The sequence below is a fragment of the Dipodomys merriami genome, unplaced genomic scaffold, assembly GCF_024711535.1.
Source record: "Dipodomys merriami isolate MVZ:Mamm:240054 unplaced genomic scaffold, mDipMer1.0.p SCAF_2, whole genome shotgun sequence".
Taxonomy (NCBI): domain Eukaryota; kingdom Metazoa; phylum Chordata; class Mammalia; order Rodentia; family Heteromyidae; genus Dipodomys; species Dipodomys merriami.
Genome location: NW_027203381.1, coordinates 640,961 through 668,695, shown reverse-complemented (window position 1 = coordinate 668,695; position 27,735 = coordinate 640,961). Strand labels below are relative to the sequence as shown.

Genomic DNA, 27,735 nt, shown 5'->3' with positions numbered 1-27,735 from the left:
TCCATACACAAAACAAAGCAGGATAAACATGCCAAACGCCAGCACACACACACACACACACACACACACACACACACACACACACACACACACACACACACACGTAGCACAGCGGTGTGCCTTGCTCATCAGCTGAGGCAGGCTGTGTACTCGCAGTGATCTTCCAGAGATGAGGGAGTGTTCTTAGAAGGCGTAGCTTCTCACCAATGGCAGCTTGGGAGGAAATATAAAAGACAACAAGGCACAATTCTAAATTCCAAAGCATCTACCCCATCCCTGGGTCCCTAAAGAGCGAGTTCCCCCTCTCCCCACAGCCTTACCCCAGTAGAGCTGGGAGAGTCTGGGTATGAAGTTACGCCTAAATTACACCTTAACGAAGACGCCCGCTGTCCTCAGAAACAACAGCCATGGCACCTATGGTTACTTGTAAACCCAGACACGCTCTCACTAAGGGAAAGCCCCTTTCTCATGACAAGGTCTGTATTTAAAATTAATGCCAGGACTCCTACAAGTATGTGCAACCAAAGAATGCACAGATCAGATCAACAGTGCTTCTCACTCTTCCCTTCAATCCGCCAAGCACAAGCCACCAGGATTCCTCTTCTCCAATTTTCCCAATGCAAATGTTGTGAGCAGGTGTCAAAAGTGCTACTGGGAGACAGATGGAAAGTGGAAAGGAAGTACCAGCAAGCCAGGGACCTGGAGCACACTCAGCACACGGCGCATGATGCAGAGCACAGGGTATGAGCGTCAGGCAGGAGGGGCCTGGGAGGCCTGGCTGGTTCACTGTGCAAGCATGCACAGGCCTTGCTGTTGAAACTGGAAGAACCCATGCACCGGAGTCTGCACCCGTGTACAAGGTCTGCACCGGTGCACGGGAATTCTGGACCCATGCCCAGGAGTCGTCTGCACCCATGCACCAGAGTCTACATCCACGCACAGAAGTCCATGCTCATGCACCAAAGCCTACATTCATGCACTGGAGTCTCCACGCATGCACCAGAGTCTATGTCACAGAGATGTGCTGGCTACACCAGTGCGATGCCCAGACCTCAGCAGGGTGGGCCTCATCCACTCAACCAACCAGGACCTGGAAACAAAACCAAAGAGGACCCCGGGTGTCTGTCTCCACCTTGAGCACTACCAGGAGCTGCCTCTCAGGATTCTGTGAGGAACACACTGAGACAAGCAAGCATGCTGTGACAAGGGAGAGGCTGCCTTCAACTGCCACACCACCCAAGATGTTTGAGACAGTCTGAGAACCATCCATAACAGATAGCGTGGTGCAGAGTACTCCACTCCATCCAGCAAGGCCTCCTGTGGGGAGCAGACGCTGGGCACTCTTCTCCGAGACCAGGCCCCGAGACAGGCTGATGCTACACACCTCTGTGTACGGACGCAGGCATGACCAAACGCTCTGAGTCAGGCAGAAGCCTCTGACTATAACCCTCCATGAGAACTCTGGGAGCATCTCAGCTCTACACTCCATTTCAAGTGAGGCACACGGGCACGTGCACTATGTGTATACATACACACTCACTGTGATGCAGATTTCTACTTCCTATCTTATGATAACTGAGAGTGTGCTTTGTGTTTCAAAAATCACTTTGCTAAGTGAACCTCTTCGTCTGTGAGGACTGGTGAACTGCTCAGGTCCTCCTGCTCACTGTCTGCAGTGAGCACACACACACATAGAAAAGCCTTGGGCTTCCAGCCTGCAATTAGCTGGATTAAGCTGACAGGCAGTGAGAGAGAGTACGTAACCTAGGGGCAGGACAGCAAATGGAAGACCAAAGGCAAAGAGTGCAGACCTTCCACACACAGGGCAGACCTTCCACACACAGGGCAGACCTTCCACACACAGAACAGGCCTTCCACACACAGGGCAGGCCTTCCACACATAGGGCAGACCTTCCACACACAGTGCAGACCTTCCACACACAGTGCAGACCTTCCACACACAGAACAGGCCTTCCACACACAGTGCAGACCTTCCACACACAGTGCAGACCTTCCACACACAGGGCAGGCCTTCCACACACAGTGCAGGCCTTCCACACACAGTACAGACCTTCCACACACAGGGCAGGCCTTCCACACACAGTGCAGGCCTTCCACACACAGGGCAGGCCTTCCACACACAGGACAGACCTTCCACACACAGGGCAGACCTTCCACACACAGGGCAGGCCTTCCACACACAGGGCAGGCCTTCCACACACAGGGCAGACCTTCCACACACAGTGCAGGCCTTCCACACACAGGACAGACCTTCCACACACAGGGCAGGCCTTCCACACACAGGGCAGGCCTTCCACACACAGGACAGACCTTCCACACACAGGGCAGACCTTCCACACACAGGGCAGGCCTTCCACACACAGGGCAGACCTTCCACACACAGGGCAGGCCTTCCACACACAGGGCAGGCCTTCCACACACAGGACAGACCTTCCACACACAGTGCAGACCTTCCACACACAGTGCAGGCCTTCCACACACAGTACAGACCTTCCACACACAGGACAGACCTTCCACACACAGTGCAGACCTTCCACACACAGTGCAGGCCTTCCACACACAGGGCAGACCTTCCACACACAGTGCAGACCTTCCACACACAGTGCAGGCCTTCCACACACAGTACAGACCTTCCACACACAGGACAGACCTTCCACACACAGTGCAGACCTTCCACACACAGTGCAGGCCTTCCACACACAGGGCAGACCTTCCACACACAGGGCAGGCCTTCCACACACAGGACAGACCTTCCACACACAGGGCAGACCTTCCACACACAGGGCAGACCTTCCACACACAGGACAGACCTTCCACACACAGGGCAGGCCTTCCATGATCACACAGAACACACTGCCTGACACTGATGCTGTCTTTGAAGTACTGTACACCATCAGCCAAGCTTCTCAGCCCCCCCCCCCGACCAGCGGCACCCCCGCACCCTCTTTGCGGGGCCTGACACCGTGGCACAGCAGGCTCCACCACAAATTCTCAGCCAACATGTATTTTTCCTGGGCAGCACCCGTGATCACCAGAGGTGACCCCGGGGCAGATGCAGTCCCAGGTGACAGCCCAGGATGTGGCCCACCCCCAGGGACACACCGGCCACAGGCTGCACAATCAGCTGTCAGGAGAAGGAGCACGCTGGTGTTAGGGGAAAGCCAGGCGAGGCCTCTGTGCAGGGGGCCTTTCTCACGGCACAGGCTAGACCCACAGTGCCTCTCAGACTCCCGCCCCTAAGCTGGGGAACAAACTTAGGGGAGTTCTGTCTAGACACATCCCAAAGTTTATGGAGGGTCATGTCCACCCTGGGCAGAAGAGCTCAGTGAGTCCCAGGCCAAGCGTGGACCGCCGCGCTTACACCAGTAGCTGACTGCACACTGCACTAGCGAAGGACGGACTCCTGGGCTTAAGGCGCACACGGCCCTCACGTCTGTCTAGTGTCCTGCCATGTCCACATGACAACACCGTGTCCGTCCTGGTCCAGAGCCCACTTCCTTCAATGCTCCACGCCACCTCCCACCTTCCCGGTCTCCATCCCAAATCCCAGCTCTCCTTCAGGACCTCCATCTCAACTCCTACCCCCAACACCATTTCTAATGGCTGGAATGATGCCCTTGGGGTGTTGTGAGAGGAGGCTGGGACATCAACGGTGTAGGATGTATGGGGACGTGAGCCAGAAGGTGGGCTAAGACCCCAGCCCCACACGCCTGCAGTGCGAGGGAAGTTTGGAGAGGGGGTCATTTGTCACCTACAATGTTAACAGGTGTCCAATGTTTATTTGTAATGCAAGGTACATGTCACGGGATCCAAGTCCCAATACAAAGAGAAAACGCACCTCAAGCACCCGGGCTGGATGGTGTGAGCCACAGCAAGGTCAGCTCCCTTCCGGTCGCTAACCCAGAACATGCTAATGAAGTGAGAACTTACGGCCAGAGCGGGGGACTGGCGTGCTCCATCACCTTCAGCAGTGAGCTTTGGCGAAACTTTGACACAGGAAGTGTTTCCTGGGTACCCACCACAGTCCAGGCCCTGCAAGCACGGAGCTGTACCCGCAGGGCTGGACAGGAGCTCTGCCAAGGCTCCTCTGCCTCCCCTTGCTGCTCAAGATTCTCTCCCCAGGTCCATGGATAGCACGTAGGATTGCTCCTCTTCCTTTCTCTACCAGAACACCTTTGAGCACTTCCAAACTCCCAGCATCTGTTCCAACGTGCTCCACGAGTGTCTTTGCAGAGTACCGGGGAGCCTGTGGGGAGCCTGCGGGGAGCCTGCGGGGCCACTCACTCACGGCTGTGACTCAAGGCCAGCAACTGCATGGCTGTTAAAGAGTATACGGTGGCCACGGAGGGCCATGGGCCACAGCATCCCTGAGGTCCTGGCTCTGCAGGTCTCAGAGCCTCCTGCAAGTCCACCCATCTCACAACTTCAAATGACCACACCTAAGACTCCTGGAAAAACAAAGTGCTCGCAGCTCACCATCTTCTCCCAGGACACCAAAAGCCCTATGGACTTGTGCCCAAATGTCCTTTTGGGGGGATGGGGTCACCGTAAAGATGCGTCTTGGCACGCAGGGTGGAGAGAGACCAGCAGCCTCGTCAGTGCAAGGCTGCCTCTCTCTGGGGGAACGCTCTCGAGGAATTTCACTCTCCTCCTCTCCACGACCTTATGTCCTTGTAAACCGTGGGCAATACAGAAGCTTCCCAAGGATGTGTTTTTGCTTAACAATTTCCCTTCCGATTGTTACCAAATACTTCCGACATGTTTCCAGCTATGCCAAGAAAAATGGTCCTATGCCAAGGTCAAAGGGAAAGGAGCCCTTGCAGAGGCTCAGGCCAGTTGGGAACCCCAAAAGCACTGCTGGGAAATCCCAGGGGGTAGGGGGGACAGGTGCAGAGCCCCCCACCCATAGCCATGTGACATGGCAGGTGACTGTGCTATTGGGTCATAGCACCGTGTCTACTTATATAACACCCAAGTCAAAACGTGTCCTTCGACATTATCTTTAACTTTCTTCTTTTATATGTTTTGCCATCCAGGTAACGCGCACAATCTGGTGGCTGGTGCTTGTCTTTAATGTCATTTTTGGCCCTCACTGAGGAGCCCCTGCAACCGAGACCACCACCATTCCAGAGTCCTGGAGCCCAGGGCCGACCTCCTGCTGCTGGACACTCCAAATCTGCCTGTGGCCAGGTGGAATGGAGAAGCAGCATAAAGGTTTTATTCTCCAGCCTCAGAGGAGGAGCAAGGCTTCAGTGGAGGCCACTGGGGGAGAAAGAGGGCTTTCTGAAGCTCCAGGCCACGGGAATGACCTATATCACGGGCTGACGCTGGCCTTCCCAGGCTCAGAGGAGCAGAGCTCCAGACAGGCCATGGCAGGGGAAGAGCACCTCAGCTAAGTAAACTCCAAGCCTACCCTTCAAACCTACTCAGCAGCCAGACCCCAGGATGCGAGAGCCAGGAGGCCACAGAGAAGCCTGCCAGGCTGGGCTGAGCACAGCTCCCCTCTCTCAAATCCCCTCACAAAGGGAAACCCAAACCCAGGCTGGGCCTGTCCTGCAAAACAGCCAGCCAGGCCCCCGTTGAGAGCACCTCAGACACACCTTAGAGACAGTGCCATCAGAGGGCCGACTCCTTCTCCAAGCAAAGAGTTTGTGAAGTTAATGGAACAAAATCCATGGAGAAGGGGCTCAAAAGCAAATGGGAGGCCGGGCCCTGCCCTGGGCCAGTCAGCCTAAGACACAGGCCTGCCACGGCCAGGGCCACTGGCCACTGCATCTCCCTCGGGGGCCGCCTGCATCGCTGGGTCCTCCAGGGACCCCTCTAAACACACACGCATCAACAACCAGCACTCACACATGCACACCCCACCACACAGGCCTGGGATGCACGAGGCCCCGGGGTCCAACCCAGCCCACAAAACAAAAAAGCAACACATATGAGAAGCGTGGGAGCAAAGCCAGGCCTGGGCCCGGTATCCTCCAGGATGGGGCAGGAGCCTGGGAGCAAAGCCAGGCCTGGGCCTTGTGCAAGCAGATCGGGCAGCGCTGCCCCTTAGCCCATGCAGTGTGCACTGCACAGAACCTCCAGACAGGACAGACTGACCAGTCGCCGGGCCCCCTCTCCCTGCCTGGACCTCATGACTTCAACAAAAGCAACATCCTCACCCAAACCGGAACCAGATACTTCACTTCCCACAGCCACCTAGTCCTCACCGTACACTACAGGTAGCTGTGTTCTGTCAAGGAGACTTAGGACCAAAGAGAAGCACTTCCTGGGAACCCAGCCCAGGGTCCAGTACCCACTACACACATTTCCAGTAATCCAAAGAAAGTCTGAAGAGGCCAACCCAACCCAACTCTCCACGTCAGAGCCCCACACAGTGTTGCAACCTACAGAGGCAGCCTCAATTTCTAAGCAGAAGTTTGGCAATTTCCTGCCCTGGCAAATGTGTTCAAACTGTAGGTGCACTCAATTCCTGCTTTTACTTTCACCAGAGATTTATTTTCGGGTGTGGAATAATGGTGCACATCCTACCTGGCTCAAGGTGCCAAATGCAAAGCACAAAGGAAGGAAAGACAGAGAGAATGCGTTTAACCCTGCCCACCAATTTCTGGCCCCTCTGTCAAACCAGAGAACCTCCCTCGGCAGGGCCAGACTGAGCCCTAAGGAGCAAGGACCAGCCGGTGAACTCTTCACCACAGCCACCAGTCACGGTGCCCGTCAGTCACCGTGCCCAGCCAGGGTAGACCACGGCTCCAAAGGGGGCAGGGTTCAGAACGGGCAAGAAACGGGGCATTTGTGCTTCCTGCATGCCCCTGAGATACCCACAGGAAGGCAGGCCGTGTCCTTCAGCACATGTGGCCCGGGGCAGGCCGAGCTCCCCGGGGAAGGAGGACCCCTGCACTACGTAAGAAGCCTGAGGGAGGAAAGGTGCACCGACACCCTCTTCATCCCTCCCCACTCCCTGCCCCAATCTCAAAGAAGAGGCGCTTCTGTGATAAGGACAAAGACAACTCTGGGCTGACAGGTGCCCTCTGCCCCCAGAGTTCTAGCACCTTCTTCCCAATCCTTCCTGAAGAGTTCTGTTTTGTTTGATGAAGTCATTCCACCCACAGGTTCAGCTCCGCGCCACAGAAACATAAAGAAGCCAAACGGTGGAATGGGGGCCTACGGTGTCTCGTGCCAGCCAGAAGGGCTCACCTTCTTCCAGCAAAATACATCATCAGTAAACTGGGCAGCCCAAATCACACCCAAACTTAATATTATCAGGGGTTTGCTGTCCTGTGTTGTTTTTGTACATGACTAAAAAAGGCACACTGGCTATATCTGTCCATTTAGAGGGCTCTTTTAACACAAGTTTCAATTGAGGTCTCTGAATGTGTGCATTGTACAGAGTAGGCAGACGAGAGAAAGCGCTCAAGACTGGGGTTCCATGTTTTTCCTTCTACACTGAAATAACCAAAAGCCTGTAAGAGTTTCCACCGCTGCGCTGAGGATGAAGTGCTTTCTTTCAATGTGAGAAGAAATTTAAATTACCGGGTTGGGATACGGGAAGAGAAGAGTCACTTCTTTAAATGAAAGAAACGATGGTTAACTTCTTAAAAAAAAAAAAAAAAAAAAAAACACTTCACTATTTCTGAAAAGATACTTTAATGTTGGGATTAAAGGAAACTTCACTTTCTATTTTTATCTTCTTCCATCAAGACAGCCCTGGAAGGCGAGATGCTAAATCATACACACTCAGTCCCAGCCCCATTCAGCACCCTTCAACAAACATGTATTCATTGCAGAAACCATCATGGGCACTTAAGAATGGCCTTAAAAGTGGCCAAAAAGGCAAAATGTATATATACATACATATGTTTCATCACCAAAAAAAAAGACATGCATTTCTAAAACACTCTGAAAATGGGAGGAGGAGAGAGGAGGGCGCAGTGGGTGGATGGATTTGAATTTGTTCACAGCACAGTGAGCACACGCATGGAAATATCACAACGGAACCCCTCATGTGACAGCCGTATGTTGGCTCAGAACGAAATAAAATGCTTTAAGTGCTTCAAATAACTCGAAAAGTGGGAATATCGCATCCTCCTAAGACACTGTCACACCAAGCATACATGAAAACAAATATTTAGAAGGCACCACTAAGCTGATGATGTATTGTTAAAATTAGATGAAATGTATTAATCTTCAAATAGGCTCATTTCATTCCAACCGGGGTTGGACCTGGAGATGTCAGGGGCCCTCATCACAAGCCGGGAGCTGTTTAAAAGAAGCCAAACAGAACCGAGTGTGTTCGACGGAGCCGCCTCTGCTTCCGCGTTTGAGGCGTCACCAGCCTGCAGGGCTGAGTGGATGGCTGCAAGCGCTAAGAGCCAGCAGGCTTGGAGAAGTTTCCCTTTGTTGTTGGTTTTGTTTTTATGCCAGCTTTTCACTAAGTTGTGGAACAGAACCCCCAGATTCTGGCCCACAGACACACGCTTCCCCTCCTCCCTCCCCCCCAGCCGCCAGCATCCAAAGGCAGCATTTTAGATGTAGGTGGCGGGCTCTCACAGCGGGCACCCTGGCACCCAAGGCCTGGGAAAGCACGCTGGCTCAGATGGGGCCTCCAGCGGATCCCAGGAGCCCTTCCAGAAATCAGCTCTGGAATGTTCCACTTCCTCCGCACTAGAAATTCCCTTCAGACCCTATTCTCTGCTCTCTGGTTTATCCTGAGAATTTTAATCCATTCGATTTTTGTTACCAACAGTTTTACAACCACCCCCCAGCCAAAACTACTAAAGTTCTGCCTTAATTCACACTAAGGACTTCGCATCTGTGGTTTTCTGTAAGTCCCTTCGTACTGTAAGACTTACTCTCCACTTGACAATAATTCCATAAGGTTAAATCAAACCCATGTTTAAAATTCTTCTATAGTCCTTGCTCCTTCTGAAGCAGTTTTGGTTGACTGGAAGGTTTTGTGTTAGCTGATTAATTAGAAAACAGCTTTCAGATGCTTTACCACATGAAAGACAGGGGCCAGGAAAAATAAGACACAGATAAAAATTCTAATGCCAAGCAGAACCTTCCAGAATAACCGTCAGGGTCCAAGGGACCCAGCACTAGTGCTAACACATCGACCTTCACCCCCATCCCCATGGAAGAAGAGACACAGGAGCGCAGGGTCTTCCTCCCTCTGCCCCTCTGTCACCTCTGCAGGAGTGAATTCCACGCACATCGCCAGCCCCTTCCCCCAGCTAGGGTCCTGTCTTAGATTTGTCACTAACCCCAGTGACCTTTCCCTCCCCATCTGTAGACTGACTAGTATGGGCAAATTTTGAGGATTTTCCAGTTCAATTTTCTCTGATCCTGGTGGAATCTGGGGTTCACAGAGGGCTAAAGCCCTCCCTACAAATGGCCAGGCCTCTGGGGTCCACTAGCCCCTGGCCAGGGCCTCTCAAGGTGAGATGCTATAACACAAACTCTCTAAGGATCCTAGGATAGTCCCCACCTCAGCAATCCTGGACACCAAATATCCACCTTCCTGCAGCTTCTCCCGCCTCAGCATCAACGAGAGCCACAGTGGCCTTCCAGCCCCGGCTCAGCGCGTCTGCCCTGACTATCTTCTCCAGACCAGCCCCTCTGGAATGACTGCACCACATGGACAGCACCTCTAACATGAGCTAAGGCAAGATCGCATCACTGCTCTCCAGTGCCACCATCTACCCATAGCCGGTCCTCCTCCATACGCCCCCAGCATCAAAGCGCCGGCCCACGGTGCACAGCCAGCCTGGATACAGACCACCGGGTGTCCCCCACTCATCCCTCTGCTCCATCCCAGACCTGGGGAAGACCAGCCCTGCGTACCTGGCCCTCAAGACCTCCCTCTCCAACATCAGCCTGGGGACAATCTCCCAGTGCCACACACTTCCACACATACATCCACACACTGCACATAGGTGTGTTTCAATGCACAGTTTGTGTACACAGTACACAGACTTACATGGATATGTGTGTACCTACAGTGGGTAGACACATACACAAGCACATCTGCACATGTGTAAGGACGCTCACAAGCACATGGGCATGTATATGCACTTGCAAACACCATACATGTACATACCTGCAGGCTTAAACACAAGCACGCACGTGCACCTGCTTACATAGTAGTGTATACCCTGGTATCTGTACATTCTTACATATGTACATATGCAGGCATGGCAAACTCACACTTGTGCACACTTGCACATATACACACACACAAGCACACATGTGTGAATACACACAGGCACACACACACACACCTCTAGGCCCCAGCAACACCACATTCTTTTCCTTTCTTGGGCTCCAGCCTATTTTTCTGTTGCTTGGATTCTTCCTCACCCACCCTTTCCCACTCCTCCACAAACTCCACAAAAGTCAGAGTCACCAGATGCCCTTTAAAATTGAAGGGGTGAGCTGGCAAAAAAAAGTTCTGACCAAAGAAGTGCAAGCTGAAAATAAAAGGGAAATCTAGTATTGACCATTAACTGATTTCCCTGCAAGCAGGGAAATCAGTGTAAGAATCAAGTCTACCCAGGTACCACCAATGGCGCATGTCTATAATCCTAGCTACTCAGGAAGCTGAGATCTAAGAATTGTGGTTCAAAGCCAGCCCGGGCAGGAAAGTACCTGAGATTCATCTACAATTAACCAGCACACAGGAAGTAGACGTGTGGCTCAAATGGTAGAGCATCAGCCTTGAGGAAAAAGCCAAGCAAAAGTGCAAGGCCCAGAATTCAAGCCCTAGTACTGGTGCTCATGCGCGCGCACGCACACATACACACACACACACACACACACACACACACACACACACACACACACACACACACACACACACACACACACACACACACACACACGTCTGAATTTCCAGAGTCTATTGAAGGTCCACAAAACCTAGTACACAAAAGATCAACAACAAATGCAGAGTCAGCAGCCTAGAAAGGTCTGAGAGGAGGAGGTCTGGAGGAGGGGCAACAAGATAGTTGGAACAGAAGCATCTGAAGACTTAAAGGAGAGGAAAGGTAACTAGACACACATGAACAAAAATATGAAGGAGCATAGGAAAATTTTTAAAAACTGAAATTCTTTAATTAGGAAAGAAGACTAAATGACTGTTCCAGAAATAAGTGTAACATGGGATGAACTCATGAATAAGGGCTCTATGATTGGATTAAAAACTAAATCCAACTATTTGTCCTCACAAAAGGCACCCTTCCCCTCCAAAACCAAGGCCCTCCGAAGAGTGGCACCCACAGATAAAAGCAGACCAAACAAAAGCACCCAAGAAAACTGAAACTGCAGTGCCAAGGCTAACTCAGGGGTGGGGCCGTTTGGTAGCAGAGCACTCCAAGCAATGCACAAGACCGAGGGGAGGGGGACCCTAAATGTTTAATTCTTCCTTAAAAGAATAACACCAATTCCACAAAGATCATCTTACAATTATAAAGGGTAATGGTATCACTGTCTTACACTTGTACACCCAATAACAGCAGAAATAACACAAACAACATGGAATAAAATACGTAAGGCCAAAAAAAAAACCTACCACACACACACACACACACACACACACACACACACACACATACACACACACACACACACACACACACACACACACACACACACACACAGAAAAAGCAGATCTTGGTGAACGGATAAACACTAACGGAGAGAGGATCTAAAAACTAAAGTAGTTTGGTGGAAGAGGGTCAGGCTCTTCCCCTCCAGGCTGACACTCCAGCAAGGTGACTAGCTGACTCTGGCACACACCAGAGTCCTGCGCAGGCCCTGTGCACAGCACACAGCGCACAGCACCACCCCAGGAGCACCTAACACCGCTGCAGCTGTACTAACGCCCACACTTCCAGATTCCCTTCCCAGGCAGCCCTCACACCCCAGGAAGCCAGTGTACCACACATCAGGGGCGGGGGAGGGCCCAATGCCCTCCGCTACAGCACCTACACACAGACAATGGCTATACCCACAAAGGAGCAAAGGACTAAAACGTTCCAAGGTGTGCTTTCAAAAGTAACCAACTAAAGCCAGGCGCCAACGGCTCAGGCTGTCATCCTAGCCACTCAGGAGGCTGAGACCTGAGGATCATGGTTCAAAGCCAGCCCAAGCAGGAAAGTCCATGAGACTCTTATCACCAATTAACTACCAAAAAAAGCCAGAAGTAGAGCTGTGGCTCATATGGAAGAGCACTAGTCTTGAGCAAAAAAGCTCAGGGACATCACCCAGGCCCTGAATTCAAGTTCATGTTATATTCCCAAAGTGTTACAGACTTAACATCAAGCCTTCTCATTAACACTTTTTAACAGTGTTAATGTTATATTACAAAAATTAGTTGGAGACCAACTCCTAGAGCTCCATTTTAATTTGTGACATTAAAAATGTACATATTGGTAAGGGAGAGCACAGAAATGGAGGGGCAAAGGTCAACAATGTTGAAAATGAACTACACAACTTGTGGGTGAGGACGGGAGGGAAAGACTGGGGGAGAACAAGGGAAGAGGTGACAGAATGTCCAGAGATAGATGGGCTCTACCTGACTTATATAACTGTAACACCTCCTTACATCACCTTTAACGACACAGCTTTAAAAATGGAGCCATGTCCAGGGACAGTGATTCATGATGTAATCCCAGCTGTGTGGAAAATGGGAACGATGGAAGTTCAAGTGCAGCCTGGGGTAGAGGAGTTAGAGAGACCCTCACTCTCAACTAGTAAGTGGGCCTGGTAACACAGGCCTCTAACCCCAGACACAGGAAGGCAGAGATCCGGTTGGTCAAGGTTCATGGCAAGCCTGAGCAAAACCTTATTGAGAATCCATCTCAACAAACAAACCAGACTTTTGTCATGCTAGCTGTGTGGAGAGAATGATTTGGACCTGCGGCCCACCCCAAGCAAAACCACTAAACCCTATTTGAAAAATAGGTCTAAAGCTAAAATGCAGGTAGGGTGTGGCTCAGGAGGTAGAGGAAACATCTGCTTAGAAACCATCCACGCTGAGTTCAAACCCAGTACCTCCAAAAAAGAAGTCATCAGGAGGCTTAATACACATAGTAAGCTGATATATCCACATGCCTGCGGGACTGACACATAGAAGGCAGAAAGTAAAGAGCAGCTTGCCTAAAATTACATCCATATTGCAAAATGCCTATCACCTTTTTTTCCTCTAAATGCAATTTCCCCTTCAGACTGTCCATGCTGAGTCGTAAAGGTCCGACTTTAGTCTATGACCTTTGTGTTTTGTAAAATTATCTAAACAACAAAGGTTAATCTGGGCATGAGGAATGCTACTCTAAATGTATTTGGCTAAATTACCAAAATAAATGGGTTTGGAAAACCAAGTGATGCGTTATCAGCGAGAAGTTGCAACCGTGTCCTTTTTCAGTTAGAAACATATGACATCTTCGTGTCATTTGTGAACCCTACATGCGTTATTTTTGCAGGTTTTACGTGTCTTGTTTTTTGAAAATTTCTGCACAGGTCTTAAAGAAAAGCACCTCTCTCTTCGTCCCCTCAGGCAAGAGAAACCGTATGACCCTAGATACAGCTGCTAAAGTATTGTCCTGACTCCATAATTAAAACATGTGGCTCTGTATTAATTCCCTAGGGCAACAGTATTTGGCTCAACTGGCTGCCAGCAAAGGAAATTCTACCAAAGAAACAAAAGCCACACGGTGGACTAGGAGGACGGGCCGGAGCTCATTCTCAACTACTCTAATTCCTCTCCCTTAAAAATAGGACGCGGGCCATTTTCTAAGCTCCAACTTCAGACATCTTGAAGTGTACTAAACAAAGTGCCTTTCAAATGAATATGAAAGAAATTCTGCCTGGAATGAGTGGCTGTGAGCCTACAGTTCTGTTCTCCACTACCCTGCCCTCCCACACCGTCCTGGTTGGTCTAAGAGAGATGTTTTCATCAGAACACTTTAATTTATTGTGATACAGAAGTCTCATCTGACCAGCAAGATCCTAAGGCAATTGAATAACCATAAATTTCACATGACTGGTAGAAATGGCCTGAGCTCTTGAGCCCCTGATGTACAGCCATTGGGGAGAGCCTGCCTTAAATCATTTGCAAGACAAGGATTCTCTGTTGCAACCTAACTCATGGAGACTCAGAGATTTAGCAAAGTGGCACAGCCACACTGAGTCCACTTGCTGAGAGAGGATGGCCCCCGCAGCCAGTGTGCCCATATTCCCTTTAACACAGCCTTTTGCTACATTTGCATACGCCCAAAGCACTGGCAAAAGAAAGAGAGCACTGGAAGCCCAGCTCACCACTGTAGGTCTGGACTTTGCCATTCCACCTGAATGAAAGTTAGAAAGTCCGGTAAGTTTTCTGAACGCTGACTGATACCCAAAGGCCGCCAGATAATGGACAAGAATCCTGGGTGGTTTCAACACCATTTTACCTATTGAAACAAGCACTTCCGTCCTTAATCCTGCCAGATGTGGAACTTGACCCTCCGTCAAAATAATAAAGATGCTAATCAGCGTGTCTGGATTTGCCAAGAGGGGCTGATGGGTGACCGGAGTGTCCTGTCCCACCAGGGAACACACGCTCTGTGAGGAAGCAATGTACCTCTTACCTTGAAAACGTGGCCGGGGTAAGCCCAGCAGCAGTCGTAAGATGCAAAGGATAAAGCCCAATTAAACTGTCTGTCCCCTCACTGCCATGGCAGGCAGTACTCAAGCACTTAGGAAGTGACTTGCTGGCTCCTTCATACTGCAGCCCCTTCCACCTGCCTGCCTTGAGTTTCCCTTCCCTCTGTCTTCCCAGCCGCCTCGAGTTCTCCCGCTCTGACAATGGCCCCCCTACGAGGTGTCCCTCGTGGGAGCCACACTGCTACTCCCAGCCCCACAGGGGTAACGACACACAACACACAAAAGTACTGCTGAAACCAAAGTTCATCTCACTGTTCTTCACCCTCTTCTCCTCAAGGCCTGCGTGGAGCTGGGTCTGCTTCCCTCCTGACTCTGAGCACCAGCACCAGTACCCACCGATGAGGATAAAAATGAGCAATTATCATTCCACAATGCCTTACTGTGCTATGCTATCTCTAGTCCTCAGGAGACCAGGGAAATCCTTTGTTCGGAGCCATTCTGGAGAAGAGACAAAAGGGCCTGACTTCCACCGTGCGCATCCTCTGTCAAAATTCCCTTTCAAACTTTGGTAGACATAGAACACAAAGTGACTGACTTCGAACCAACCATTGTGCTTTAGATTGCTAGAGCCCGGGAGGAATGGTGGGCCACAGCGTGTGGAAGCAAGAGCTCTGACACCCCCATCTCCCCACGTGATCGAAAACGAGCAGCAGCAGACACAAGGGAGGCGCAGTGTGGAGATCTCTGAAGCACCAGCTGTGGCCTGGGCCTCCTGAAAAGGACACTCCAGGTCCCTGTGGCCCAGACGGTGCCCGGCGGGCTTCAGGTCTCTCTCTCTCTCTCTCTCTCTCTCTCTCCTCTCTCTCTCTCTCTCTCTCTCTCTCTCTCTCTCACACACACACACACACACACACACACACACACACGGCCCTCAAAGGCTTAGTGTAAAGAAGACAAAAACTATTTTACGAATACTTCTTATGTCAATTATACATTTAAGAACCATTTAGAGGGCTGGGAAGGTGGCTTAGTAGAGTGCTCGCCTAGCATGCATGAAGCCCTGGGTTCCATTCCTCTCTACCAACATACACAGAAAAAAAAAGCCGGAAGTGGCACTGTGGCTCAAGTAGTGGAGCGCTAGCCTTGAGCAAAAGAAGCTGAGGGACAGTGCCCAGGCCCTGAGTTCAAGCCCCAGGACTGGCAATAAAAACAAAACAAAGAAAGCTACTTAGGACATGGTCAATGAGTTGCTCATGTGGGTTTGATCCGATTCCCTTCAGCGCTGTTAGTGCGGTGCGTAGAAAGCACAAAGCCAGCGGTGTGACTGGTACCGTACCTCACGTGTGTGGGAATGGCTGTGCACAGCCTGGCAGCGGCCACGTCCCACCTGCGGCCATGAGACTGTCCACGAGCTAGAAATGTTTCTGACATTCCCAGGTAGCCACAAGAACATTTTATGAGACATGAAATTGTACGGAATGTGGGTTCAAGTGTCCATCCGTGAGGGGCAGTGACATACCGTCTCTGCTTTCAGGACACACGGACAACCCAAGCTGCTCTGTCCAACCACCATCCTTGCTGGAACCAAGCAGCTAGGAAGCTTCACATCTGCTCCTTTGTGGTTTTACACACAGACTCGGGTGTCTTCCAGGTGAAGAGAGAGGAGTGCAGCCCACCCCAGGGGCCCCACACCACCACACGGTTGGGTCAGGCAAAACCAAAGTGCCCCGGTGCACGGAAAGCCAGAGCTGCCACGCTATGTGGCATCTAGATCTCGGTACACCAGCCCAGTGATGGCCCAAAGCCTCTCTGCATTTTCTGAGAAGGCCACCTGTAGACTGGGGTCCCTAAGGGAGGACTCCAATAGTGGCCCTCCCTGTTTCTGCGGGACTCCGCCAGACAGAGTAGGGTACGGGCAGGGTGGACTCCAGGCATCCACAGCCCATGCCCTGTAATCCCCAACTGCTCAAGCCAAGGAGAACACAAACCCGACACACATTCAGCCACACAAGGGGATCACGAGGCCAAGGGAGCTGCCCTCAAGCCACCGACCGAGAGAAACCAGGCTCAATGCAGTCGCTGAGCAGTGGTCTGAGGCCTCATGAGAAAGGGGACAAAAAGCACTACCAACTTCACACAGCTGCGCTGAGACTTAAAGGACATGACATCACAGGAGTCTCCAGACAAGTGTTGGCTGACAAGAAGTGACGCCCTCCAGACTCTCACCTGGGGGAGGGGTTACTCAGGCATTTCCCATTTTGATAAATCTACAATGAAATCAGTAATAAAAATCCCACTCAGATAACAGGAAACAGTAATGTTCAATGGTTTGAATCAGACTGTCTTCAAGACTAAAACGCCACTCTCAACGATACTTTGGGGTTGAGCTCCTTGCTACGACCGCAGGATTCTGCATCAAAAGGTAGCCACAAAGCCAGGCACCCATGATTCCTGCCTGGGTGGGAAAGTCCCTGAGACTCTGTCTCCAATTAGCCACCGAAAAGCTGGAAGGAGAGCTGTAGCTCAAGGACTGGAGTGCCAGCCCTGAGCATAAATACTCAGGGACTGTGTCCAGGCTGCGAGCTCAAGACCAAGATAAAAAAAAAAAGTAGATACCAGGAGCCACTGTTGGCCAATGCAGTCTTCATGTTGAGAATGTTACTGATTACCTCGTCTCTATCATGACTTGCATCCTGTAGAGAAAAATGTCCAGTTTTAAAAGGAATGCACAATGTCCCCTCTGGTGCTATGTACAGAAAAAGACCTTCCCATGGGACAACTGGTAGGGCCCTCTCACTGACCATCCATGCCACAGAGAGGTAACGGCCATGGCCCCAGGTCCAGTCACCACAAAGCTGTACTAAACTGATGTCCTCTCGCTGAGCAGGGGCAGGGCCTCAAGACCCTCCACAGCATTTGGTACAAGGCGACTGGATTTGTACGCTCCTCATAAGCTTCTTGCCAGCGGCCAGCGGGCGTCTCAGACTGTCTGCCTGTGTTGATAACTGTGACCCAGGAATGGTACAAAGATCCAAATAGTCCTGGACAGAAAAACAGGTCCCCACTCGAGGGAAGGTGACAGGGGACATGATCTTATCTTTCCCACCTCATCACGCTCTCCCATGCATCGTGTTCCTACTCGCTAAGTGTATTTTACTCTGGATTCAATGTGCAACCTAAACTACCATGTGTGGAAAAATAGAAGTATAAACAAGCAAACTCTGCCACTAACCCGCAAACAAAGTGACTTCCACTACCCGAAACCCAAACAAGCTGGGAAACTCGTCAGGCAAGGTCATAAGGGACAATGTCAACAACCCCAGTACTAATGTAACAGGGGTTTGCCAACTGTTCACTACCACAGAAAAAAACTATGTTCAGAAATTTCTAGAAAAGCAGCAAAATTACCAGTTTACCATGTGAATGATGAACAGGTACTGGCACTGTCCTGTCTGAAAAGGGAAAAGCCGGATCTGGGTCTCCATCCAGTAGAGGCTTCCCCCTACGAGAGAATCTAGAACATGTCAGCTGTTTGCTCACAGTGAGAATGTAGGAGAGGTCTGCGAAGGTTCTTGTTCCATGAAGACCAGGAAGCCTTGCTGCCATTCACTGGAGCCTAGACTCCAAGTGGTTAATAACACACAAGGGTCCACACACAGACACAACCCAGCCCAATGCCCGCCAGTGCAGGCCATGGATCTGGATCATCACTGACAAAGATGAAGAAACACACCATCTCCTGCTTGGCTGGTTCAGTCCACCTCTCTCTCCTTTCTTCCTCTCTCTCCCTCCCTCCCTCCCTCCCTCCTTCTCTCTCTCTCTCTCTCCCTTTCTCTCTCACATACACATACACACACTGGCCACCTTGTCTACTTGCACCAAAGGTGACCTTAGCAACAAGTGGCACTCTGCTACTCAGCTCTCCATCCCTAGCAGAGATTGGAAGGGAGGGAGGGAGGGAGGGAGACAAAAGAGGGGAAGCAGGCAGGAAAAAGGTAAGGGGAGAGAAGGGAAGGAAAGAAAGGAGGAGAGAGAGGAGGGAGAGGGAGAGGGAGAGAGAGAGAGAGAGAAGGAGCGCGCAATGGTGTTGGTATTGATGGCTACCACTGAGTTTCCCAAGAAAATCTGGCTGATCTCTGCCAGGCACTGGGGCCACAGATGGAGAGTGGTGCCTGGCCTTGATCACACACACACACACACACACACACACACACACACACACACACACACACCTCCTTCTCTCTGGAGTTGGATCTAAGCACAACAGATAATCAGAAAGGGCTGCATACAAATGGTTTTAAACAACTCATCATTCACCAGGGCAACTTTGCAGCCCGAACTCTGCCTTTCAACATTCAGAGCAACCCTGCTCTCAAGGTGGCCTTCTGATGTCTTATAAAGAAACTAAACTGAGAGGGAAGGAAGGGGTAATGCTACCCAAAAAGAAATGTATTCATCACCTTATTGATGAAACAGTAACCCCTCTGCACGTCACCTCAGGGGGAGGCTGGGAAGGGATGGGCAGGGGAAACAAAGGAGGAGGCTACAATGCTTGATAAGAAATGCACACATTATCTTGCCCATGTAATTGTAACCCCTCTGTACAGTATTTTCACAATAAAAAATAAATAAAAATTAAAAAAATAAAAAAATAAAAACAAATGTATTAGGAAAAAAAAGAATTTTAAGAAGAAAACTAAACTAACCTGGCAATGAGTCCTAGACTCCATCCTTCACAAGGCTTGGCAGGGGATCTTGAGTTGAAGGCCAACCTTGGCTATATAGCAAGATCCCAAGGGGATCTTGGCTATATAGCAAGATCAGAAGGGGGGGGGCAAGAGAGGGGAGGGGGGAGGGAGAGAGGGAGAGAGAGGGAGGGAGGGAGGAAGGAAGGAAGGGAGAGAGAGAGAGAAGCCTGCTTTGAGCCCTGCCCCTGGACAGAGGCCCACCCTCCCTCCCCCAGTCTGTGGCCTTGGCTAAGTCAGCAAATCTTTGTCTCAACACCTGCAGAACTTTGGGATTCTCCCAGTAATCATGTCTATGTCTCCTGCAATTATAACACATACATAAGACATTTGTTCAATACAGTTTAACTTCTTAAACAAACCCTACCTTTAAAAATTAACAAATTTACAGAGAAATGTAAATAATGGAGACAATACATGTTTTCCTTATGACCATTCTATCAAGTGGGTTTAACATTCAACCAATGGAAAAACCTGACTCTAGGATAATGGCCGCTCAGATCAAGAAGGTACAGGTGCATTACATACTCTCCGCAGGGGATGGGGGTGGGGGGTGGCAGAGCATTCAGCTAGCATGTGTGAGGCCCTGGCTTGTATCAAAGCACTGCAAGCATAGTACCTTGCCCCCACATAAGCACCTAATGGTGCCTCTGGGGCTCAAAAAACCTAATCTCATTTTCCAAAATGAGAGCCATTCTCACAAATGCCACGATTTAACTGCTGCTTCACAAGACATTCTCTCAACTGTCCCTAACTTACGCAACAAAACTGGAAACGTGGATTGTAAATTGTCTCCTCTACACATACAAAGTTCCAGTCACAGATACTTAACAACGTGGACACAGAACCAGATGACAGTGGCTCAGGCCTGTCATCCTAGCTACTCAGGAGGTTGAGATCTGAGGATCACAGTTTGAAGCCAGACTGGGCAGAAAAGCCCATGAAACTCTTACTTCCAATTAACCAGAAAAAGCTCAAAATGGAGTTATGGCTCAAGTAGAAGAGTGCCTGCCTTGACTGGAAAAAAGCTAAGGAAGAACGTAAGACAGTACCAGTACAAAGGAAAAAAAGTGTATGTAGTAGGAAAATTAACCTTAATTTCTCAAGTTCACATCCCAAGCAGTCCATAATCTTCTGTCAACCTAGAAAATAACTGATAAGCCAATCTTCCTTTAAAACCATTAGCAGATTCTATTTTTCTGTCACCAGGGTAATTTACAAAGGCTAATTTTAATCCTGCCACTAAACCACTAATCCCATGACTCCACAGACTTGTCCCCAAGTTTACACTGTGATGGTGTGTGTCCACCGACAATCCAGCTATTTATTAAAGGTCACGTTTCTTAAAAGTTGATTTTAGAACAAGACTATCTTTCTTGCCTCTTTTTTTGGGGGGGAGGTCCGGTCGTGGGCCTGAACTCTGGGCCTGGGCGCCGTCCCTCAGCTCTTCAGCTCAAGGCTAGCGCTCTACCACTTGAGCCACAGTGCCACTTCCAGCTTTTTTCTTTTTGCTTATGTGGTGCTGAGGAATCGAACTCAGGGACTCAGGCATGCAAGGCAAGGCTCTACCACTGAGCCACCTTCCCAGCCCCTTCTTGCCTCTTTTTAATAAATAAAATAAAAAGCTATTCTGAGAGGGGAGGTTTAAAAAAATAAGATTGAGCTTGAGCACCTGGGTTTGTCTTCTCATCACAATAACGTTAATTTAAATTGTGCCTGGTGTTCCTCAAAGGGACAGATTACTGTCATTATGCTAATGGTCATGCTAAAGACATGGCAAGGCTGGGATTACACCTTTGGATCTGGGGGAGATGATTATCAGGGACCGATGCTATGTTTTCACCAGCCTCAGCAGCTCCTCCCCAAGGCACAGCCAGGCTCTGAGTGACAGGCTCCCCTCCTGCTCCACACAGGACTGGGTATGAATCTGTTCATTTATTTCCCCTGGAAGAGGAGAAATAGGAGGAGGAAACTGAGCCAGGCATCCAGAGGCACAGCTGCAGGCCAACTGCACAGCCATACAGGGTGTCAAATATGAAGGGGGTGGAGCATCCCATGATGCTTTGCATTAACCACCTCTTGAGACAAGACACTGGAACCCACCCTTGGGAATTAATCATGTATCTACCCAACATTCGAGGCCGACATGTGTAAACATAAAAATGTCACAGTCACACCTGTAGGCAATTCCATGACAGCATAAAGTTTTATTAAAACTATGATGCAATTTAATAAGCCAGGCGCCAATGGCTCCTGACTATCTATAATCCTAGCCATTCAGGAGGCTGAGATCTGAGAACTGCAGTTTGAACCCAGCCCAGGCAGGAAAATCTGTGAGACGCTTATCTCCAACTGACCACCAGAAACTGGGAGTGAACCTGTGGCTCAAGTGGTAGAACACCAGCTTTGAGGGGGAAAAAAAACAAGAGACAGCATTCAGGTCCTGAGTTTACGCCCTAGTACCAGGGAGGGAGGGAAGAGGGAGAGAGGAAGGAAGGGGGGAGAAAGAGAGAGAGAGAGAGAGAGAGAGAGAATGAAAGGAAGGAAGGAAAGAAAGAAAGAAAGAAAGAAAGAAAGAAAGAAAGAAAGAAAGAAAGAAAGAAAGAAAGAAAGAAAGAAAGAAAGAGAAAGAACGAAAGGGGAGGAAGAAAGGAAGGAAGGAGGGAGGGAGGAGGGGAGAGGAGAGGAGAGGAGGGGAGGGGAGGGGAGAGAGAGAGGGAGAGGGAGAGGGAGAGGGAGAAAAAGAAAGAAAGAAAGAAAGAAAGAAAGAAAGAAAGAAAGAAAGAAAGAAAGAAAGAAAGAAAGACAAAAAGAATAGAAAAGGAAAAAAACTATGACATAAAACTAGGAAACTCATTTATTCACACTTTAAAGGGAAGAAAAAAATTAATTTTCTTGTTTAGCCCTATTTTTGATTGTAAAATCAGAATAATCAGAAACTAAGCAAGGGCCTTTTTCTGACCATATCCAACTTCTACCGTTTTCAAGATGCAGAAATGTTAACTGCTCTGGCTCTCTGCTTTACTGAATTAACACAATCACTCAGCACTTAATGGCAAACTATTTCCACCCAAACGAGCTCAAGAAAAACATGAAACTCGCTGGCCGCCCCTAAGTACCCAGAATAAAGAGGCTGCTGAAGCTGGGCGGCCTCCCTGGCCCTCTGGCTGGAACGCATCACTGCCTGGCCTAAATTTCAAAGAACATTCTCGAATGCTGAAATAAATCAATGCCCAGCACAGCCCCTCGTCAGCTCATGCAATATAGGTTAAATAGTACCATATGGCAAAGACGGACACATGTTGCCTTTTGCCGAAACAAAGGATAAAAATTCCTAAACAAATGTCCCTTGTTATCTCCCCGTGGGGAGAGGCGGGGGTCAGAGGGGGTTCCCGGGGCTGATATGCTGAAAAGCCCTACATGTCCACCATTAACAAAAACCCTGCTCCAAAAAGGAACCTCAAGTTGATTTGTTGTGTTGGGTTGTTCGTTTTTTTAATACTCTGACAGCCAACACCCTGTGTGTGTCTACCAGCGCCACCCGACCCCAGGAGTCAGGCAAGGCGGCAGGGACGGGCATCAGCAGGCCCCCAAGGCAAGAGTAGGTGGAGGGAGGGAGGAGCCCACCTGAGCTGGGGCACACCACCTGCTGACCTGGGCTGGACATGGCCTTCCCACACCCCACAGCTCAGCCTGCACTTCATGAGGCTGTCTAATGTCTACCTCTGGAAGCACATGTCCAAACCGTAACAACTTGACTGAATTCTTAACAACAAACAGCAAGGGAGACACAAGAGCTACCCCCATAGGCAAATACTTGAAACCTACAGAGTTGTCTTTTGGATGATTTTTCTCCTATTTCCGGGGGGGGGGGTTAGGGGGGGAAGGGCGCCTTACTGATTGCTTAATATTTATTTACATGTTTGTTTGTTTTCTAAAAATAGTTGGGGTTCTCAAGCCCTAGCTTTGTAATAATCTTCGGTGCCCTGTGATTAAACCCGGCTCTTTTCACAACACTGTTCTCAAGGCAGGCGGAGGGCCACCAAATCATACTTCCTTACAGTCAGGAAGGAAAGCCGTGGACTGTGCACATGGAGGAGACGGCTTCAGCCCTGGCAGAGGGAGCCACAGCTGTCCCAGTCACGTGTGACCAGATGCAGGGGCTAAAGAAGGCACAATGGACACTCATAACTGCCAATAACCACCCCCTCCCCCCACAACAAACTTCCTCCACTTCCCTGGACTGACGGGAGGCAGTTGCTCCCTGAAAACAGGCTTCCTCGCAAGAATTAATTTTACAGTAAAGAAAAGAACCAGCCTAGATAGGCCAGTTCTGAGTCATAGCATGCCTTTCTTTATTCTTCCTCCCATAAGGTACATTTTCTTAACAAAGTCACACTAGATGTGGTGATGTCAATTTTCCAAAATTCTGGAGTAATCTCAGCTCTCTCCTTTCTCTCTCTCTCCTTTTCCTCCTCCCATTCCCTCTCCTTGTCCTTCTCCCTCTCCCCTCTTCCCTCTCTCTTTCTCTTTCTCTCTCCGTGATGAGGGAGCCTCCCCATCCACCCACCAGCTCTGGAGAGAGGTGGGGTTGTGTCAACCAGGGCAGAGGTCATCCTCCATAAAGCAGGGTCCCGCCTCTCCCACCCCCAAACTTACTAGTTCCTGGGACCAGAGAGAATGAAGGCCTGGGCTTGAATGTAGAACAGGCAGACGGCCCTGCAGCCCCCATACACATCCAGGGCCTTCACCGGCCGCAGCCACCGCACTTCTGGCCAGTTGGGTAGAAAGGCTGGGGGCCAGAGCCCAAGTGAGCTCATGCAACGCCTGGCCACTGCAGGCCTGGCCCACCGGGTCTGCCAGCCTCCTGGAACCTCCATACTGAAATCCCCTGAGTCTAACACTACCTCCTTTAGACTCCAGGATACGGAGGCTGAGGCTGGGGCGGGGGGAGCGCAAATTCAAATGAAAGCCAATCCCCTAACCACCCCCAAAGGGGCCACTCCCCAGCCTGTGAGCTAAAGACTGTCAAGAAATGAGTCCTTCCTGCCTCCACCATAACAATTCTGGACCCAGAGGTCAAAGGTACCAAGTCATAAGCAACCCAGGGAAATCCTTTGTGTGGGTGGCAGTGAGGCAGTAACAAAACCCCAGGAGAAATCCTGTACTAGAGGAGGTCAGCAACACCCACAAATCCACCAGCTCTGGGAGGAGCCAGGCCCACACACAGCCCCCAGCTCGGCTCAGGAAGACAGGGGTCAGCTGGACATTTTCACAGCTCCCAGACCCCTGAGAGGCAGAGATGGAGCAGCAGCGAGCTAATTGATTGTGTCAGAAGAGCACTAAAACGTATAAACATTTACAGCATGGGAGATGTCGGCCTGCTTTTGAAGAAGGAATGTTACTCCCAAGCCCAAATGTTTATGATGCAGACATCTAATCAAATAAGTGTAAGCTCCCTTAGCTTTCTCTCACAGGTTCTAGTCACTGTGACGCTGCCAAAGATGGTGAACATCTCCAGATAAATTTGAACAATCAGAAGCCAAGGAGAGGGTATTTCCTCTAATGCTTTCCTGAGCCACAAACCTGGTTACACCATGAGCAAAATACCTTTGGTAATTAGGTAATTATCACATGTCCTTCTCTGCTAAGTTGAGAGTGGAATGAAAAACAAAACAGCGAAATGTCTCCCTGGCTAGCCCAGCACATTATCAAAGGAAAGTGCACAAGCTGGGGTGAGCTCCCTCCGGCTGAACGTAATCAGCTTACATTTCAGTCTCCCATTTCTATGGCATTAAGGTATAATGCCGCTGAAACTCTAAACACAATCTCCAGTCAGACCTATAGCCCCTCCCATAAAATTCTTGCTCAAAGCTTCTTTCTGGCAAAATTTATGAATAAGATCGACACAGACCCTGGAAGACGAATAAATAGAAACCACAACAACTCCACACACCGAATATGGTTCTTTCTAGAACAATCCCCCAGTGAACGGGACTTAAATTGCTAGGTCACATTATCATTCTTCCCTATTTGGGACAAGTGGAAGCCATCTGTTAGAGGACTCCTCACTTCAAAGTATTCTTTAAAGAATCCCCATTTCTTTTTCACATAATTGTTGCTAAACTTAATCACATCAAATGCTTCACTTATAAAACTCAAACAGCTCCTGGTAGGAGCCACCAAGGCAAGTGGAGTTAAAAGTTTCATTTATGGAAGTGGAGAGGAAAGTGCTTTTTACAATGTGACCTGTTTGGGGTGACCTCTCTCATTCAATTCACTTAATTTTGGTCCCTGAGACCTCTTACCAAGCAATGTGGAACTGGAAATGTGGAACTTCGGACTCCAGCAAAATTTCATTAGTTACCTCTAAAGCTATGCACAAATAACGATGTAACAGTGTGATTTGTCAGGTTATCTGATGTAAACTATTCTCAGGAGTTAAAAGTTAAAGTTTTTTGTCCAAGGACATTTCTGTATCTGAAGTCTTTGGGAAAGCTACTTTGATTTAAAAAAAAAAAAAGTTTCCAGAAATACAAATAAACAAAACCCCCTTTTCTGTGAGCACTGTTGAAAACAACGGCCACTAAGCGTGCCCCTGGTGTCTCCTCTCTTAGAAAGGCCTCGTCCCACCCCTGGCTCACCACAGACTCACTGGCGTAGCTTTTCTTCTATTTTTAAGAATGTTAGCGTGCTCTGAATGTCTCAGCATATGCGAACGAGCAAGTGTAGGAAACAAGGTCCTACTCAGGAGCTATGAAAATATGAGACTCGCTTTGTATCTTATCAATATTTTAATTCAATTCCCAAACTGCTTGGGAGTTTCACGCTGAGCTCACCCATTCGAGATGGCCGCGGGGTCCCCTCCACCGAGCCACTGTCAGAGAACTGAAGTGCAGGGTGCGCCCAGGACCCCCGACCCGCACCCTGACACCAGCGGCTCCAAGTTCACGGGGGGGGGGGGGTCCTCACATTTGTGCACAACAGTGGTATGGGGCATGGCTCATTCTGGCCAGTCTGGGTAAATAAAAATAACCCAGATATTCTGACGGCACAATTAAAGAATGCAGGAGAAAACGAAAGGGGAACCAGGGATCGAATGAGCTGTCTGGCACCGAGCAGCGGGGAGAACCCGGTCGGATGTCACCGGGGCCGAGCCAGCGCGGTCGGGCCGAGCGCACAGGGGGGCAGAGGACACCATCTGAGCGAGGAGGGTCCCGCCGGGGCTCACCTACCCGCTTTGCCTCTGCCTGTCCACTCCTCCCGAGAACGACCTCGACCCCCACCGGCGGGCTCCCCGGGCAGAGCCTTCCCGCGGGGTGCGGGGTGAACCCGTCCCGAGGCCCCCGGCGACCCCCGCCCAGGGGCCGGGCTGCGCGCGCCCTTTGTGGCACACCCCGGGAAGGCCCGGCCCCGCGCACCGCCACATCTGGCCTGGCGGGAGGGGTCTGCCGTCCGCCGCGGCCTCCCGCACGCCAGGGCCCGGCTCAAGTCCTACACGATCGGGGCGCGAGACCCCCGCGCCCGAGGGGGACACTCCGCCCTAGGCCGGCCCTCGGGGACCCCAACTCAGGTGTGAAGACTTCGGGGTCGCCGTCCCGGGAGGGGGGGGCCGCGCCTTTCCCACCGCCCCCCCCTCCGTGGAACAAAGTGAAGTTGAAAATAGAAAGCAATTACCTGGGCTGCGCCGCGCCCCGGCCGCCGCGCCCGCGCCCGCCCCGCGCCCCCCGCGCCCCCCGCGCACGGACCCCCGCCTTTGTTACGGTGCGAAGTTGGGCTGCGGGCCCCCGGCTCTTTCACTTCTTGGGTTACAGTGCAGCGTGTGACGTGCGCTCCGCATGACGGGGGCGGGGCCGGGCCCGCCGTCCCCGCCCCTTCCCGCCCCGCCCCCGGCTGCCCCCGCCCCGGGGCGGGCAGGTAGGGGCGACGCGGGAGTGGGCGTGGCTGAATCCGAGGCCGAGCCCACCCTCCGCCCACCGAGGCGGTGGGACCGAAGCGGGCCGCGGGGGGGTCGGGCCCGACGCCGCCGCGCACCCGGCGGAGGTCGCGCGAGGCCGCCCGCCGACCCCCGAGGGCCCCGGCGCCCGCACGCCCGCATGGGGACCCGGGCCTCCCCGCCGGGGTCTCCGACGAGGATGGACACGTGGGTCTTGCGCCCACCCCCCGCATCCCCGCGGCCCGCGGGCTCCCCAAAGACGGCGAGTCCGCAGACCCGGCCCGGCGGTGCCCGGCCGCCGCCGCCGCCGCGCCCTCTCCCGCCACTCATCGCCAGGGGCTGTCCTCGGGGGGCCGGGGCGGGGACGGGGGTGGCAGCCGCGCACCC

General features: G+C 51.0%; 1 protein-coding gene across 3 annotated transcripts in view; it reads right to left on the bottom strand.

Annotated features, from left to right (window-relative positions):
• The window catches only part of Znf516 (zinc finger protein 516), a 99,806-nt gene extending 72,580 nt beyond the window's left edge, over positions 1–27,226 (bottom strand). For all 3 annotated transcript variants that reach the window (XM_070028941.1, XM_070028939.1, XM_070028940.1), the window contains exon 1: positions 27,161–27,226. The gene's annotated coding sequence lies outside the window, so the exon portion shown is untranslated. The remainder of the gene's footprint in view (positions 1–27,160) is intronic.
• Between the last annotated feature and the right edge of the window lie 509 nt (positions 27,227–27,735).